This window comes from Ochotona princeps, chromosome 10 (assembly GCF_030435755.1).
Source record: "Ochotona princeps isolate mOchPri1 chromosome 10, mOchPri1.hap1, whole genome shotgun sequence".
Classification (NCBI taxonomy): domain Eukaryota; kingdom Metazoa; phylum Chordata; class Mammalia; order Lagomorpha; family Ochotonidae; genus Ochotona; species Ochotona princeps.
This window is the reverse complement of record NC_080841.1, coordinates 54,755,991-54,771,341: the sequence shown is the minus strand read 5'-3', so window position 1 is coordinate 54,771,341 and position 15,351 is coordinate 54,755,991. Positions and strand designations below refer to the sequence as shown.

The 15,351-nt window shown below is 41.8% G+C and overlaps 1 protein-coding gene and 1 long non-coding RNA gene across 2 annotated transcripts in view; one reads left to right on the top strand and one right to left on the bottom strand.

Annotated features, from left to right (window-relative positions):
* The window catches only part of LOC131481271 (uncharacterized), a 105,064-nt gene extending 98,962 nt beyond the window's left edge, over nucleotides 1-6,102 (top strand). The window contains exon 4 of the long non-coding RNA XR_009246203.1: nucleotides 6,002-6,102. This is a non-coding gene — a long non-coding RNA (uncharacterized LOC131481271). The remainder of the gene's footprint in view (nucleotides 1-6,001) is intronic.
* The window catches only part of CCDC3 (coiled-coil domain containing 3), a 115,277-nt gene that overhangs the window by 43,197 nt on the left and 56,729 nt on the right, over nucleotides 1-15,351 (bottom strand). The window lies entirely within an intron of this gene.

Genomic DNA, 15,351 nt, shown 5'->3' with positions numbered 1-15,351 from the left:
TATATTATCTTTTTCCACCTATATCCAAATGTCCTTTCTAAATAACTTGACATTTCTTACAAAGCAGGTGCCAGAAAAAAATGAAAAGCACAAGCAATAAGACTTTAATTTTTATTTGCCCAAGAAAATATTTCTTTCACTTCAAAAGGGTCATTTCAGAGGGTACAGCACTGTATTTTCCCTTCATTTTACTTCACTCTGTCTTCTGGCTTGCATAGCTTCTGAGGAGAAATTGGAAATAATTTTTTCTTATTCCTTTCTGCACATGCTTTTGTGTTCTGGCCTCTTTCAATACTTAGTGATTTTGCTTAAATTTGAATGGTATATGCCTAGCCTCATTTTTAAAATTTATTCTGCTTGGTGTTCAAGCTTCTTGCACTTAAGGTATAGTGTCCAACATTAATCATTGTTCCTCTTCCAGCTTTTCTTCTGATGTCCCTCTTACATGGATGTTACACGTTTTGTAGGTGTCCTAAAGTGTCTGAATAGTCTCTTCTGTTTCTCCTCCGGTCTTTCATTATTTAAAAGCAGAGGTGGGTGGGAGAAGATCACATCTTTCACCCACTAATTCACTCACCAGATGCTCACAACAACCAAGGTCAGACCAGGCAGAAGCCTGGGAGTGGCAGGGACCAAAGTACCTGGCAAATCATCCACTGTGTTTCCAGGAAGTTGGAAGGGGAGAAGCAAGGTTTGACGTGGGATGCCAGTGTTGCAAGCAGCAACTTAACGCTGTGCACTAGCATAGTGGCCCCTGCTTTTAAGCTTCTATTGCTGTATTTACTTCTCTACACTTGTAAGATACCTAAGACCATCATCTTTCCTATTATAGTTGGGTTGTTTCTTTTTGATTCATTAGCATTTCTACTGTTTATCTATCTGTTCTTGGATACCACCTGCTTTGTCCATAAAAGCACTTAAGCATGGCCAAAAGGGTTTTACAGAACTCATTGTCTGGTAAGTCCTGAACTCCTGCCATACCTGATTATTACAATTCCTGTTGAGTCCCTTCAAACTTAGCTTTTCTTGCCTGGGTCAGATAGGCTGTGATTAAACCTCAGCTGTTCAGGGCCTGTTCTGTAGTCTCTCCTGCCAGTCCCAATAAGAATAAGATGCTGTATCTGATGTATGCCCTCCTACCAGAAGCACAAGGCCCTGGGACAGGAGCTCCTAGAGGCAGGTACCCACAAGAGGGCCCCTTTAGGTCTGCCTGCCCACCCTTCTGGAGGCTATGACTGTCAGCTTCTCTGAGGCCCCAGCAATACATGTGGCTTCTTACCCTGGCCAGCCATTCTCACAACATCCTCCCTCCTGTGTCAAGGCAAGGAACAGCACTTTACTTTGACCTCATTTCTCTGACATATTTCAGGAGCATCGTGGATGTTTCAGGTTTTTCAGCTAGTGTGTGTTGTTCAGATGCAGTTAGGACCACTGAGTTCCCTACACATCAGCTTGGAAATCTGTGTTTATTTTCAGTGATCTCTTAACCAAGGTGTACCACATTACTTTGTTTCAATCATAGTGGGACTTAAGATGTCGCCAGTAGAAACCATCAATATCATTGTGCTACCATCAGAACTCAAGAGCACTTCCAAAGTTCATGGAAAGTGGAGTTAAAAGAAATTTAGTTGGATGCAAACAATTTAGAATGCATGAGTGATTTTATTTTCATGATACACATTTTTCATGAACTTTCTGAATACTTCTCATTATTTATGAGAATCATGATTTTGGAATTAGAACTGTCCTTAGACCTGCTGCTAGATTTTTGTGTGTTGTTAACAAAGGAGTATACCTATTTTCTAGAGCAATCTTCTTTAATATTCTCATGGCTTACATAACTATAGTTGGTATCCTTGCAATCTACGATCCAGGAAAGGCGACACACCCCTACTCAGGAGCAGGTGGCTAAGGGAAAGGTACCCATCTTGGGGCGGGTGGGGGAGTGGGTCTGCTGTTGTGGCTCAGAAAGTCACCCTGATCCCTCCTGAAGTATCACTTTCTGTTATTACCTGGGGCTGCGTTTACCTTACACGTGGAACCTCAGAGGCTACCAGTCCATCACTCCATCATCATCCACATTGTTGGCCCCTTCAGTCTCATCTCTTGTCCTCCTCTTCCAGTTTTTGCTGTGGCTTCATGTCTGAAACAATCCCCCTCAGGTCCCCTTCCTCCCAAATCCCTAGAACTCTACCAAGTAGAAAAGGGGTCCCCAGACATCTTTGGCTCACAAGGAGTTCCCGCCTTTGGTTAAGCCTGGCTCTTCCTTGAGAACAGAAATCGTCTGGCTTGAGGGCTGAGCATTCACTTTCTCACATCGTAGTGTAACTAAACCATTCCTCCTCCACTTACGCAGAGAACACTTGAACAGGTCTTCTGCTTGCTTTGCCACACCTCTGCATTTTGTCATTGGCTGTCCTTCTGTTAGTCTCTGATTCCCAGTCTTGTCTCCCCAAATCATGCTGTCATTCCAGAGCACATTGGGAACCACACAGATAACAAATACGTCAAGAAATCTTGCCTCCAGTGGACCTGTGCCAATAGGTGGCTTTAGCTACTGTCCCTTGTGTTTATTCCCAGTGCTATGTCATTACCTGGAACCATTCTACCTCTGAAATGCTTCAACCTATCCTGATCACAGCCTTCTAGATACAGCGTGACAATCTTGGTTCTCGATACCAGAATTCCTGGGCTCAAATCCTAGATCTGCTATGCACTAGCTGTGAGAATGTGGACAAGATAGTTCATCCTGCCACAGTTAGAAGCTGTGAATGACAACAGTCATGCCTCAGAGCTATTGCGGGAAGTAAGAGTGAATGAGCACGAAGAATGTAGGCAAATATTCAGCCTGAGGTCAGAGCTGGTTAAACATCCATGTTAACGATCACCTCATTTCTTTCTGATCCCTGCACTTTCTCCAGAAATTCCACGAGCTCCTGTGTTCACCTCCTTCCATTTCTAGCTACACTGACTCCCGAGATGTTGGGCCTTCTATTGGAAATTCGGAATCTCAGCCCTCGTTCCCCTGATTTTGGGTGGTTGACCTCTATCCTGCGGCACTTTGCTGAAACACCTCTTATCCTATGGACGACTTCTTCGATCTTGGTGGATGACCTCACTTCCTACTTTGTAAGAAAACACAAAAAGGCCCCCAGGTGCAAACTTCTTCAACTGTCTTAAATACACATGCATTTTTAATCTTTCCATTCTCATTTTTAAAAATGTCCTTGTAAGAAAGGTCTTATTCCCATGCTTGTACCTCGTCCAGTCCCTCCCCCTGGAAGATTTTTAAACTGTACAATAAGGAAGCTTTTTCTGCTCTATTACGTGGTATTAGTATTTAATAAACAGGTGGATGGGCTCCGTCCAGCTACTGCTTCTACAGAGAGACACCCTGGGAGAGTTTCTCTCACATTGTGAAAATTTTTGAATAGGATTTAATCACAATGATTTAATAAGAATTTAAGCTCTGGACTAAGTCAGTTTCCTGGATAGAGAGGGAGAGATACTGAATTTTTTTTTTTTCGAGTGAATAAAGGTTGCAGGTCTTTAAAAACAGGACAGACCTGATCATGATGGCTGAATGCCCATTTCTGCTCTTTCACTATCCTCTCGTTTTACTTGTGTTTTAACAAGTACAACATTTGAAACATGCTGATATTTCTGATACAGAACAGACCCCTGTTGGTGGATGTTTCACATAGAAAAAAAAATAACTCAAAATAAATCAGGTAATTTCAGTTACAGGGCAACCACCAAAAGAAGACATCTGGTAAAGGAATAAATGAGATAACTGTTGTTTCCTAAACCAAGCTCCAGTTTACTGTTCCTCTGGGGAATGTGTTTTTATAGTCGGAAAGGGGGTTGTGAAGGCAACTGCTGCTTCTCAAATGTGTCATTGGTGCACAGCAAAATTCCACAAAAAGATCTATCTGCAAGGACCTCAAAGTTTTATGACCCCTTGAGAGCTATGCTCAGAGCCACTTACAGGTTAGGGCAGTTTCCTAAATAAAGGAGGGAATCAGGGAGAGGCTTTCCCTACAGTGGAAAGAACATAGTGTCTGGGGCTAGGCACATCCAAGTTCGCAATCCTACTCGACCACTCATTAGTTGCACGACTGTCCAAATAACCACTTAGCTGCAGGGAGCCTTATGTGTACTCACAGTTCTGTGGCTTGCACCTGGTTTGGCTGTGTTCCCCAAAAGCTCCTGTGCTACAGGCTCGGTCGGTCCCCAGAGTGGCGGCATCAAGAGGTGGTACCAAGTGGGAGATCATCAGCTCTTCTTGCGGGTGGGGGATGCTGCCTTCAGAAGAGATTAAGGTGGCTCTCGAGAGAGAGCATGGCTGTCCTTATGATAGTAACTTGTTATAAAAACAGCAGCATCAGCCACTCAATGCTTTTTACTCCCTCTCGCACCTGCTCCCGCTACTATGAGACCCAGCCAGGGGGGCCCTCACTAAACTGAATGGATGAAAGTGCAGGATCTTAGAGATTCAGTTCACAGTTTGCGGTTGAATCTCTAAGTACCCAACTTTAGTTGTACTTTTATAAAGACATAAAATGGACTATATAGCATGATAAACGATATTGATGGCAAGGCATAAGCTGAGCAGTAAGTATCCATGATAGATGGAACCTTTACTCTTCTTTCGTCATCAGAATTGCTTTTCATTGCTGTAATGAAATATCTGGCAGCTAAGTTCTAAAGTTAAAAAAGAAAAACCTGCAATGTCCTTTAGAAAGTATTCTCTTTATACTATACTGTCAAAGGCAACTTACCCATCAGAATTTAGCTGCCAGAGCCAGCCTACATACAATCTAATATGTAAGTCTTAATATAGATCTTAAAATTGTGTTTTTAAATATGATTACATAAATGTTAATTGATTTTCCTTAAAAAAAAAAAAGGAACTATCTTATAAAGGAAAGGGTTGAGTTTGAACTCTGAACAGCAAGCTAACACTAGGGAGCCTCACGGGCTGGGGAGGGCTAATGGCCCGTAGTGTCACAACAGGAGCACATGTAGAAGGTGAGACCACATCTCAAAGCCGGAAGCCAGCAGGTAGCCCCGGGTTCAGGCTTGCTCCCTCACAGCTCACTCTTGCTGAAGCACAGGGGTCCCAGGAGAAAGTTAGTTTGAGCAGTGTGGGATTTTTTTTCCTAGCGTGGACCTCCTCCTGAGCCAGACCTCTTAAAGGGCCCACACCAAACACCACATCACAGTCCTGGGGACTTTAAATCATATTTAAATGATAATGCTTTCTGTCCTTAGGTCCAAACACGGTGAGATCAGATAGAAAAGAGCCCTAAACCATCCCTGTTACAAGTTGTGAAGACAGAGATGGGTGAAAACTCAGAAGCTGGGGCAATCATCTTTGGATGTCACATAGCTTATCCAGCATCTGTCAGCGACGGGAAAGGGAGACACTGAGTTTACACCCCCCCCAGGAACCGCTGACCTCTGAACCTATGGAGTCCTGGGGGTGGGCTTCAGCGGGCAGTGTGAACACCTTGACAATGTACAAAGTGTAGCATGTATACTTTTCCTGCAGAATTCATTGCTCTTAGAAGACTCGCAAAGGGGAGTCTTACCTGGAAAAGGTTAAGACCGTTACAGCAGACATTCAAGAGCGACTAAGGCACATTCAATAAACAGAAGACCATAAACCTCGCGTTGCTGCTATACTCCAATCTCCCATTTAAGAACTTGATTGAGCATGTAAACAAATAAGAATCTAATTGGGAGTATTTGGGGGCAACAAATTAGTCTCAAATATGCCTCTTGGGCATAAGGACTATTTTCAGTTGATTATTTTGAGATCCCATTTCAAAGCAACACTTGATTCTACATCACACACCTCCCCAGCAGTGTGTAAGGTGCCCTGCTGGCCCTCTTGCTTCAGCGGCTCCCATCGTGCCCTGCTTCCTTTGTTCAGGCAGATGATGGGAATGAAGCTCAGTGTCTTGCTGAACGTATTTTTCTGCTCTGTCTTCTCTAGGGCCTCGAGAAAAGTCTAAAGGGAACGACTCATTTCTATAGGAGAAAAAAAGAAAAACTGAAAATCGAGAAAATGAAAAATCTTAGAAGTGTTTAAACAACACTTATGGTAAGTGAACTGAATTTCTCCCAACTGCCAGAAACACAATTCATATATTTTACAAATTCATGAGTTGTGTATCATTGTATCTGGCACATGGCTAGTACTTTAGAATGAGAGCTCTACGATTGCTATGTATATGTGCTATTTTTCTCCTCTGGGGTGGTATTACTAAAATTAAATGGAGCTCTTTAAATTATTTCTTAAAACTCAGAATTCAAAAGGTTTCCCAAGTGAATGTGCTGTGATATAATATTTAGTAAATTAAAGCTGGTTTACAGTTGGTCGGTTTGATTGAAATAGGCTTGTCTTTGGAGATGTCAGCATTAAATAGAACACAGATGCACAATTCTCCAAGGCTTATTAGTGAAAATGTTCATGTTATTGGTACATTAGAAAATGTAAGAAAAATAATGTAAGACCCTCTGGCTGTTTAATGTAATAAGGTAAAAATCCCATGGGAAAGAGATCCTTCATACCAGTGTGCCAGAAGGACGAACAAGGGAGACTGAAAGACATTCACTCATACAAATAATTTCTTCCGCACAGCCCAAGACTGTAAGAGACCAGGCATGACATTTTGTCTCCTGTACGTTTTGTCACAAAGGTTAAAGACAGATAGTTGGGTCTGTTAGTAAACATGCATTGTGCTGCACTGAAAGATTATGGCATGAGAAAGCACAACTAATCTGTAGCACGGTGGTGTGGCTGCCAGTTACAATGGTCTAATTTTTACTACAAATTAAGGGAAACAAGTCAATGTGAAAGTGTACTAAGGTGGTAAGATATGATTTGGGTAAGAAGAGTTACAAGAGTTTTTTTTTTTTTAAGGGAAAAAATTTTGTTCTAATACAGAATGGCAACGTTGCTGTTCCATGAGAGGGCATTAAAATACAGGAGTGCAAGTGAACAGGTAAAGTAGAAGGTTTATGGTGAGAATCTTAAGGAGTTTTAAATATGATTTTTCCATATATGGGCATTAATACCAAACTTCCCATTAAGGTAAAACTATACTTTGGTCTTCTATTAACATAAGGAAGTGTGCTTCGGTTTAAATGAGACTACTAAGGGGTTTCTTTACTTTTTAAGTTACTGGTCTAGGAAACAAAGGTTGTTTCATCAAGATGAATTTCCTTTGCTTCATTTGACTTCATTAGGTCTTTGATTACTTAAGAAGACTGAATCCTGTCTGTAAAAGGGGTAAGGTTTTTCTACAGCTATATGGCTATTTGGATTTTCCTTTGAAGTCTTGTAGTTAAATGGACAAGTATCATTTCACAGGCACCTGTGATTGTAATTTAATCAGATGATTTAAGCCTTCGGGATTTTTCAGAGGAACCTCTGGAATATCTCAAAGGACATTCTTATCACTGAAGCCTAAACATCCCTATTTTAATAAGCTGAACTGCATGGGAAGCCCTGTCAAAAAATAAATGATGCTGAACATTTAAGTCACATTGTACAAATATTATCAATGTTTCTGAAATTCCTAGATCTAATACTATAGAATTGTGACATAATAACATTAATCATCTTAAAATAGTATGTATGGTAGGAGTAACTGACTCCTTTTCTCATTCTGTGTAGCCCTGTCTTTCAAATAAAGATATTCAAAAAGTAATCTTCCATCTCTCGGTTTGCCCACTATCTGGCTGTAATGGCCTGGGCAAGGCTGAAACCGGGAGCTTGGAACTCCATCTGATCTTCCATGTGGGTGCACAGGCCCAAGCACCTCGAGCCACCTTTAACTGCCTTCACAGATGCATTGATAGGGAGCTAGATCAGAAATGGGGGAGCCGGGGCCAAAACTGCTGCTCTGGGATACTGGCTTTGGCAGGCAGACTTGCCAGCCCCAACCATGGCCACCTCAAGTTATGTTCACACAATTAATTGTTCTCACCATGGTACTTAGCTGAAGGCTGTTACAAGCAAGTCTAAATGGAAAGTTTTCTTGTCAAAAAGGACTGTAACCAGTACCAGTTTCAGATAACTTTAAGATACTGGAACAAAGAAATTGATAGGTTCAAAAATACTTCTAAACAAGGTCAGAAAAACAATTAGTTGAATGTCAGCTGAACACCTCAGCACATTTTTATGCTATTTCAATGTTTGCTTTATCAAACCTATGATGTTGGTAACCTTATGTTACCATCATTTATGATCCCATCTTATGATGAAAATTTCTGATGATTCCTTCCTACCACCTGCTGGGCTGTCTCAACATTTATAATATGGATTTCATTCTATTTTCATTGAGAATGAAATATCAAAGCCATGTTTTCTGATTGAGTAAAAGCTCTCCCGCACACAAAGGCCCATGTTGCAATACTAGCTGTTCTTAGAACATGTGTTATGGTAGAGTGGTTAAGCCACCACTTGCAATGCCTGCAATCCATGTCAGGATGCTAATTTGAGTCCTGGCTGCTCCACTTCTGATCTAGCTTCCTAGTAATACATCCTAGGAGGCAACAGATGGCTCAAATTTTTGGACCCTGTCACTCATAGGGAGACACAGATGGAGCTCTGGGGTCCTGGTTTTGGCCTCACCAGCTCTGGTTTTTGTTAACATTTAGAGAGAAAACCACCATGGAAAATAACTCTACCTTTCACATAGGTGAAAATAAATGAGCATTTTAAAAAAGAAATGAATACTTCTCCTAGAAAGGAAACACAACAGAAGTGATTTCAGAAACCAATAAGATAATGTATTAAACATTGATACTTCAAAGGACAAAATTGTCTTGCTCACAAGAATTATCATTTACCTTTAGGGCAATCAAATTCATCTCCTTCAGCATACACATCTACCCCATATAAAATAATTGCTAGAAGACTGATGTCCCTAATCATAGAATCTCCTTTATTTCTCACCCTTACACACTCTGATATGATTCAGTATTGCCAAGCTTTAATGTGTTGTGCCAAAGCATATTTTCAGCAGGTAAAAGAAGCCGCTCAGAAGTCAAAGGCCGTTTATGATCTAGAACCTAGAACTTCATGTCTTGGAAACTACACCATAGAAAGACTGCTGTGCATTTCACTGGAAGAGACCACACCAAGTCCTTTAACGCTTTATGTTGGGCAGAACCTGCCGGGTTTCAAGCCTTGGATCCACATCTCAACTCCAGAAGCGAATGTACACCCACTGGAGAGCTCAAAGTCAAACAGACTGGGATGTTGTCTGCTTCTGGGGTGATATCTTCCCCTGAGTGCCAAGATCTACATCCAGGCTTCTCTGCCACCATTAAACCTTTGTTCCTCTTTTCATTGTGAAGTTTTTCTGTTTATGCACGGCAAGATGGTGCTGTGGTTAGGAATTCACAAGGGACAGCTGCCCTAGAAAACCTAACAGAATGTTGGAAATACCATAGAAAATCTATCAAATTACCTTTAAGATCCTGTAGCTTACTCTGTGACAAGGTTTCTAATGGTCCAAGTATGACTGCCTTTTCAAACTGCATACCTGGTCCTTTTGATGGGAATGAAATTTTTACAATGACATTCATAATCCTTGTGTTTCTTTAACAGTAGTAAAACCTTACAGTGGAAGTTTTATAATTAAATGTGGCAAGAAATTGTGTAAGGAAGCCAAAGGGAAATATAATTACAGTTTGCAGACAGATTCATAACCCTAACTGTTGGTGGCCTCTAACCATGCAATCATCTGTTAGGGAAACAGTTCTAGTGTTCAATGCTCTACTAACTGGTGACCCCTAACGTGGAAAGTGCCCCACAGGGAACTTGTTGTTGCTCATTAGGGTATATTTTCATCTGTGGAGGATTTAATGGTTAACTATGTGAGAGCAGCTTCTAATCTCAGTTAGTGGAGAGGGTGATGTCGGTTAAGGATTTTAAGGGTACCACTGTCACTGCATAGCCAATAGGAAGCTAAACATTAGTATAAATCAAGAGAGGATAACTAAAGAGTAATTTACAGGTAGGTATAAATCCCTCTGAATGTGAGCATTGCTTGCTCCTTCCATGATTTGTAACAAATGTAGGTGAGTTTATACTTAGAAATCTTTTTCAAATATTATCTACTCTTAGGGTTGCCCAGCAAACATATCTGAAATATTGGAGATAACAGAATTGCCACAAAAACAAAACTACAACCATGGGATACTTATTTAATATATAAATGGATTCCACTTCTGGATCATTCTTCAGTTTAATTAAAAGGGAACTCTTCATCCTGGTTGGTGTTAGCCTCCTTATATTCACCACGCTAGTGTTCCTGGGACACTTTGTGTCTTAAATGCTTGCAGACAGCTCTCCTCTGTGCACCAGCTTTCTCATTCCAGTTACAGCAACATGTATAGCCCAAAAAACAATGAATCACTCAGTTGACCTGATATCATGACTTGGGAAGTCCGTTATGATGCCTAGGGTTTTGGTTAATCACCCAGGACTGAGAGACTGACCAAAAGGGGAGAATTATTGAGGTAATGAGGGTGTGTCTATACATTCAGTTCCTCCAGAACAAACTCCAGCACAATCGAAAAATACATGCTTTGTAACAAATAGCTAGGTTTCAGCCAGTCACAGGCAGCCAACGGAGCATACCATGTTCAAACAAGACTAATGCTTGGCTGTAGCCAATCAGTGATTTTTCTGCTTTGCTTCTGGTTGAATATATAGCAGAGCCCTCAGAACAAGCCCCTTACCTGAATCATTCTTTGATTCTATCAAGTTTAATTTGAAGTCTCTTTTCATACATGTCATTTCACTGTGACCCCAAAACTCAAACTCCATTTGCTATTGTGGCAGGATAAAGTTTTCCCTCCCTAAGGCATCTCCTGCTTTCCCCCCTTTTCAACATGCATTTCCCAGTGACATGACTACTTATAAAGCACACTGACCCATTCATATCATCCTATTCTGCCTCAAAACTCTGCTTACTCTGCTTGGATCAGGTAAGACGACCCTGAAAAGGCAAACAATCTTAGAAAATAAAAGGACAAAGGTTTCCTTTTATTGCTAATTTTCCTATTTCCACCTCCAGACTTTATTTTCTGTCAACCTGAAATTCCTGCCACCTGTTTCCGAAGAAAAAGCACAGCTCTGTCTCCTGCCCTGCTTCCGCGGCCCTTAACGTTGCTAGCAAACAATGCCAGTCCCATTCTGAGGCCAATACTGGAGGAAGATGTCAGGAGACAAGGGAGATGCAGATGGGAGTTTTAGCTTAAGGGTGTTACCTATCCTGTATTTAGTGAGCAATTTGGATGTGAGTCTCCAACAGTAAGAGGATAATGGTCTTCCTTGACAAATAGCCATCTGTCTTTTGCTCCACTCGCTATGATATTCCACCAGCATCACCCATGTGTCTGGGTGTTGGTGCTGATAGAATCACAGCTGACTTCTGTAATGTACAACTTAGTGCTTTATCAATACATATGGCATTCTGTATTGTCAAGTGAATTTCAAGTTCCTTGTCCGCAAAAACCCAGGTTTTCTATTTCGTTACTCTGTACTCTGCCTCAGGAACTTAACAGGAGGTACTCAACGCATGACTGAGTAGAATATCAAGACTTAGGTTTAGCACTCAACAAATCGCTCAGTGGCTTTTGTATGAAACACTGAGTTAAGGCAGAGATGGCTTATACAGATTTTCTTTACATGATAATAATGGCTAACGTTGTATAGTCACCCTCGGGTGCTACACATGGATTTCTAAGAGTCCGGAGATACACTTGTTATTACCATTATCCTCCAGCCTATCGATGAGGAAATAGAGGGTTAAAAACAGAACTAAGGTGGTTGAACAATTCAATGGAAGATCCAGGTTTTGAACCAATATAATCTGATTTCATAGCTTTGCTCTCAACCATGAGCTAAACGGACCCTCAGGACGAGGGGCAGGCCATGACTCATAAAGCATGCTGGATGTCCGAGAAGAATCTGATGTGGCTCTTGGCAAGGCATACATGTGAATAGAGAGGAGACAGACCTCATAAAACCAGAATCCTCTTTGTTTTTTCCTTTCTCTCTGCTTTCAGAGCTTTTCCTAGAGTAGCTCAGTTCTTCCTCCAACCCCAACATAAGGGCCATTGTTAAGCAGGTTTGCACTTACTAACTTAAAGCATTGCACCCAGAGTCTGAGTACCAACCGAAGACCAAAAGGAGTCAAAATTCAAATTGTTACTACTAAGCTGACTCTCTGTTCTAACACTGTGGGGATACCTATGGAGTGGTGGGCCTGTAAGTGGCCTGGACTATCACAGAGGAAGGGATGGTGGGAGGGCTCCACAGGTAGCAAAACAGCCAAATACCATTACCTGTTCCTTCTTCCCTTCTCCTCAGTAATAAAGAGCTCCTGCTGTGTGCATAGCTGACCAGCGTAAAGACTGTGTACACCAGCCTGGCTATAGCCAGGTGTGACATCTGATTGAGATGTGACTATGATTCATTAGCAGAAGTACTGAGTACCGCTTCTAAAAGTGCTTCCTAAAGGGAAAAGGCATGTCCTTCCCTTTTTCCTATTCCTTCTGGTTAGACTTACAGATCTGATGGCAGGAGCTGGAGAAAACATGTTGGATTATGGATGATCTTAACCATGGAGGCCACGAGCAGGAGAGCAGCCAGAAGAACTGCCTGAATTTTCCATGACAGATGAGTAAGATTCTACCTAGGCCACTACATTTGGGTTTCCCGATTCTCCAGTTGAACTAATCCTAAAGAACATACAAAAGTTTCCCCTAACAAAACATGACTATTTTTTTTGCTGAGAGAAAATTACAACCGCAGGTTCTCTGTGCTAAACCAACGGAATGAATAGCCTGACTTTACTTGAGGAGGTCACGTCAGTTACTCTGTCATATCACCCCCCTTGGAAAAGCTATTATCAAAATGACACACATTACAAATGTGGGACAGGATACATGGAATAATGAACATGAGTGGGGATGTGAATTAGTACACTGTAGAGAATAATAGAGATGTTCCTTTTAGAACTAAAAATAGAACTCTATGATCCAGCAATCTAACTACTGGCTGTATCTCTCCCCAAAAGTAAAATCTTATCAGTAAGATACCTGTACTTGTGTGTTTACTGGACGATTATTCACAATAGCCAAGATAAGGAATCCAACATTGTTCATAGATGGATAGAGAAAATGTGATATTATATATACACACACACACGCAATAGGATATTAGCAACAACAGAGAATGGAATCTCATCACTTGCATCAAAGATGGAACTGAGGGACCTCATCTTAAGCAAAATAAGTCAGGCACAAAGAAACGCATTGTATATTCTCATTGGAAAAAAATGGATCTCACAAGTGGAATGTAGAATGCTGGTCACTGGAGACGGGTAAGGTAGAATGAGGTTAAGGAGAACCAATGTAACAATGTAACAGTCAGAATTCATTCTAGTGTTCTTCAGCTTAGTAGGGCAACCGAAGTCTCCAACAACCTGTGTAATATTACAAAACTACTAGAAGAGTCCATACAATGCTTCCTATATGTAAAAATGATGGTTTGAGATGGAAATGTTGGTAGGATCGGTACGGTAGCCTAGTGGCTAAGGTCCTTGCCTTGCACGACCGGGATCCCATATGGGTACTGGTTCTAATCCCAGCAGCCCCATTTGCCATCCAGCTCCCTGCTTGTGACCTGGGGAAGCAATCGAGGATGGCCCAATGCCGTGGGAGCCTGCAGCTATGTGGGAGACTCAGAAGCAGTTCTGGTCTCCTGGCTTCAGATAGATGCAGCTCTGGCTGCTGCAGCCACTTGAGGAGTTAAGTCAACGGACAGAAGATCTTCCCCTCTCTCTCCTCCTCTCTGTATATCTGACTTTCCAATAAAAACAAATCTTTAAAAAAAAGATGGAAATGCTGGGGCTGGTGTATCAGCTCAATTTGCTAATGCCGCTCCCCAACCCACCCCCGGTAACTGCCAGCATCCCACATAGGCACCTGTTTGTCTCCTGGCTGCTCCACTTCCCATCCATCTCCCAGCTATGGCCTGGGAAAGCAACAGAGGATGGCCCAAAACCTTGGGACCCTGCACCCACAAGGGAAACTCGGAAGAATCTCTTGGCTTCTGGCTTTGGATTGGCTCAACTCTATGTTGCAGCCATTTGCGGAGTAAACTTGTGAATGGAAGATTTTTCTTTTTATTGCTTCTTCTCTGTAAATCTACCATTCAATAAAAATAAACTTTAAGAAATGGAAATGCTGATTATTTGGATTTGATCTCTAAAAAGTATCAAATTATATTATACCCCATAGATTTGACAACAGAATATTTGTAAATTTTAAAAAGACGATTCCACTAATAACTATCTTCTATCTAGGTTTCTAAGATGTTTTATATCTTCATTTTATTTGAACTATTTAAATGAAATATTTCATTTTATTGAAATCTGCCCCCTGGTGGTTCATATCCCAAATGCCCTCAAACAGATATGGCTTTGGCTGGGTCAGGCAGATATGAGGACCCCCGAAGTCAACCTATGTTTGCCAAGCTGATGATATGGACTCAAGCACCTGAGCCACTCTATGTAGTCTCCCAGAAATGTGAATTACCAGAAATCTGGAAATCAAAAGCAGAATAGTGTGCTGGTGTGGTAGTGCTACAGGTTAAGCCTCTGCCTGCAAAGCTTGCATCCCGTATCAGAGAGCTGTTTAGAGTCCTGCATGCTCTGATTCTGATCCAGCTCCTATGTAATGTTCTTGTGAAAAGCATTAAATGGTGCCCTGAGTATTTGGGCCCCTGACTCTGAAGTAGGAGACCCAGATGGAGATATAGCCTCCTGGCTTTGGCGTGGGCCATATGTGCTGTGAACTAGTAATTCCCATTTTTTTTCTCTCTCTACTCCACCTTTCTCTTACCCTCTCCCTCCCTCTTCCTCTCAAATAAATACATATTAACAAAAATAAGTCGCAGAACAGGCCTTGCACCAGGTACTCCCATGGGATGTCAACCTCAGTGTTGTCTTACCCATAGGATCAAACGTGTGCCCTGATAGAGCTGGGTTTTTCGACCAGGGTAAGTGTAGCTGAGTACTGTGGAAACAGATCACTGTGGGTGCTGAGATTACTACTATGACTGTATAGACCCACAGGTTGGGCCATCAAACAAAGGGGTGGGAGGCAGGTGTGTGGCACAGCAAGTTAAGCTGCCAGTTGGGATGCCTGCACCCAATATCTGTGCCTAGAATTCAGCACCATCTCTGCTGCATACTAATGCACATGGGAGATAGCAGATGATCCAAGGCCTTAGGATCCTGTCACCCACATGGGAAA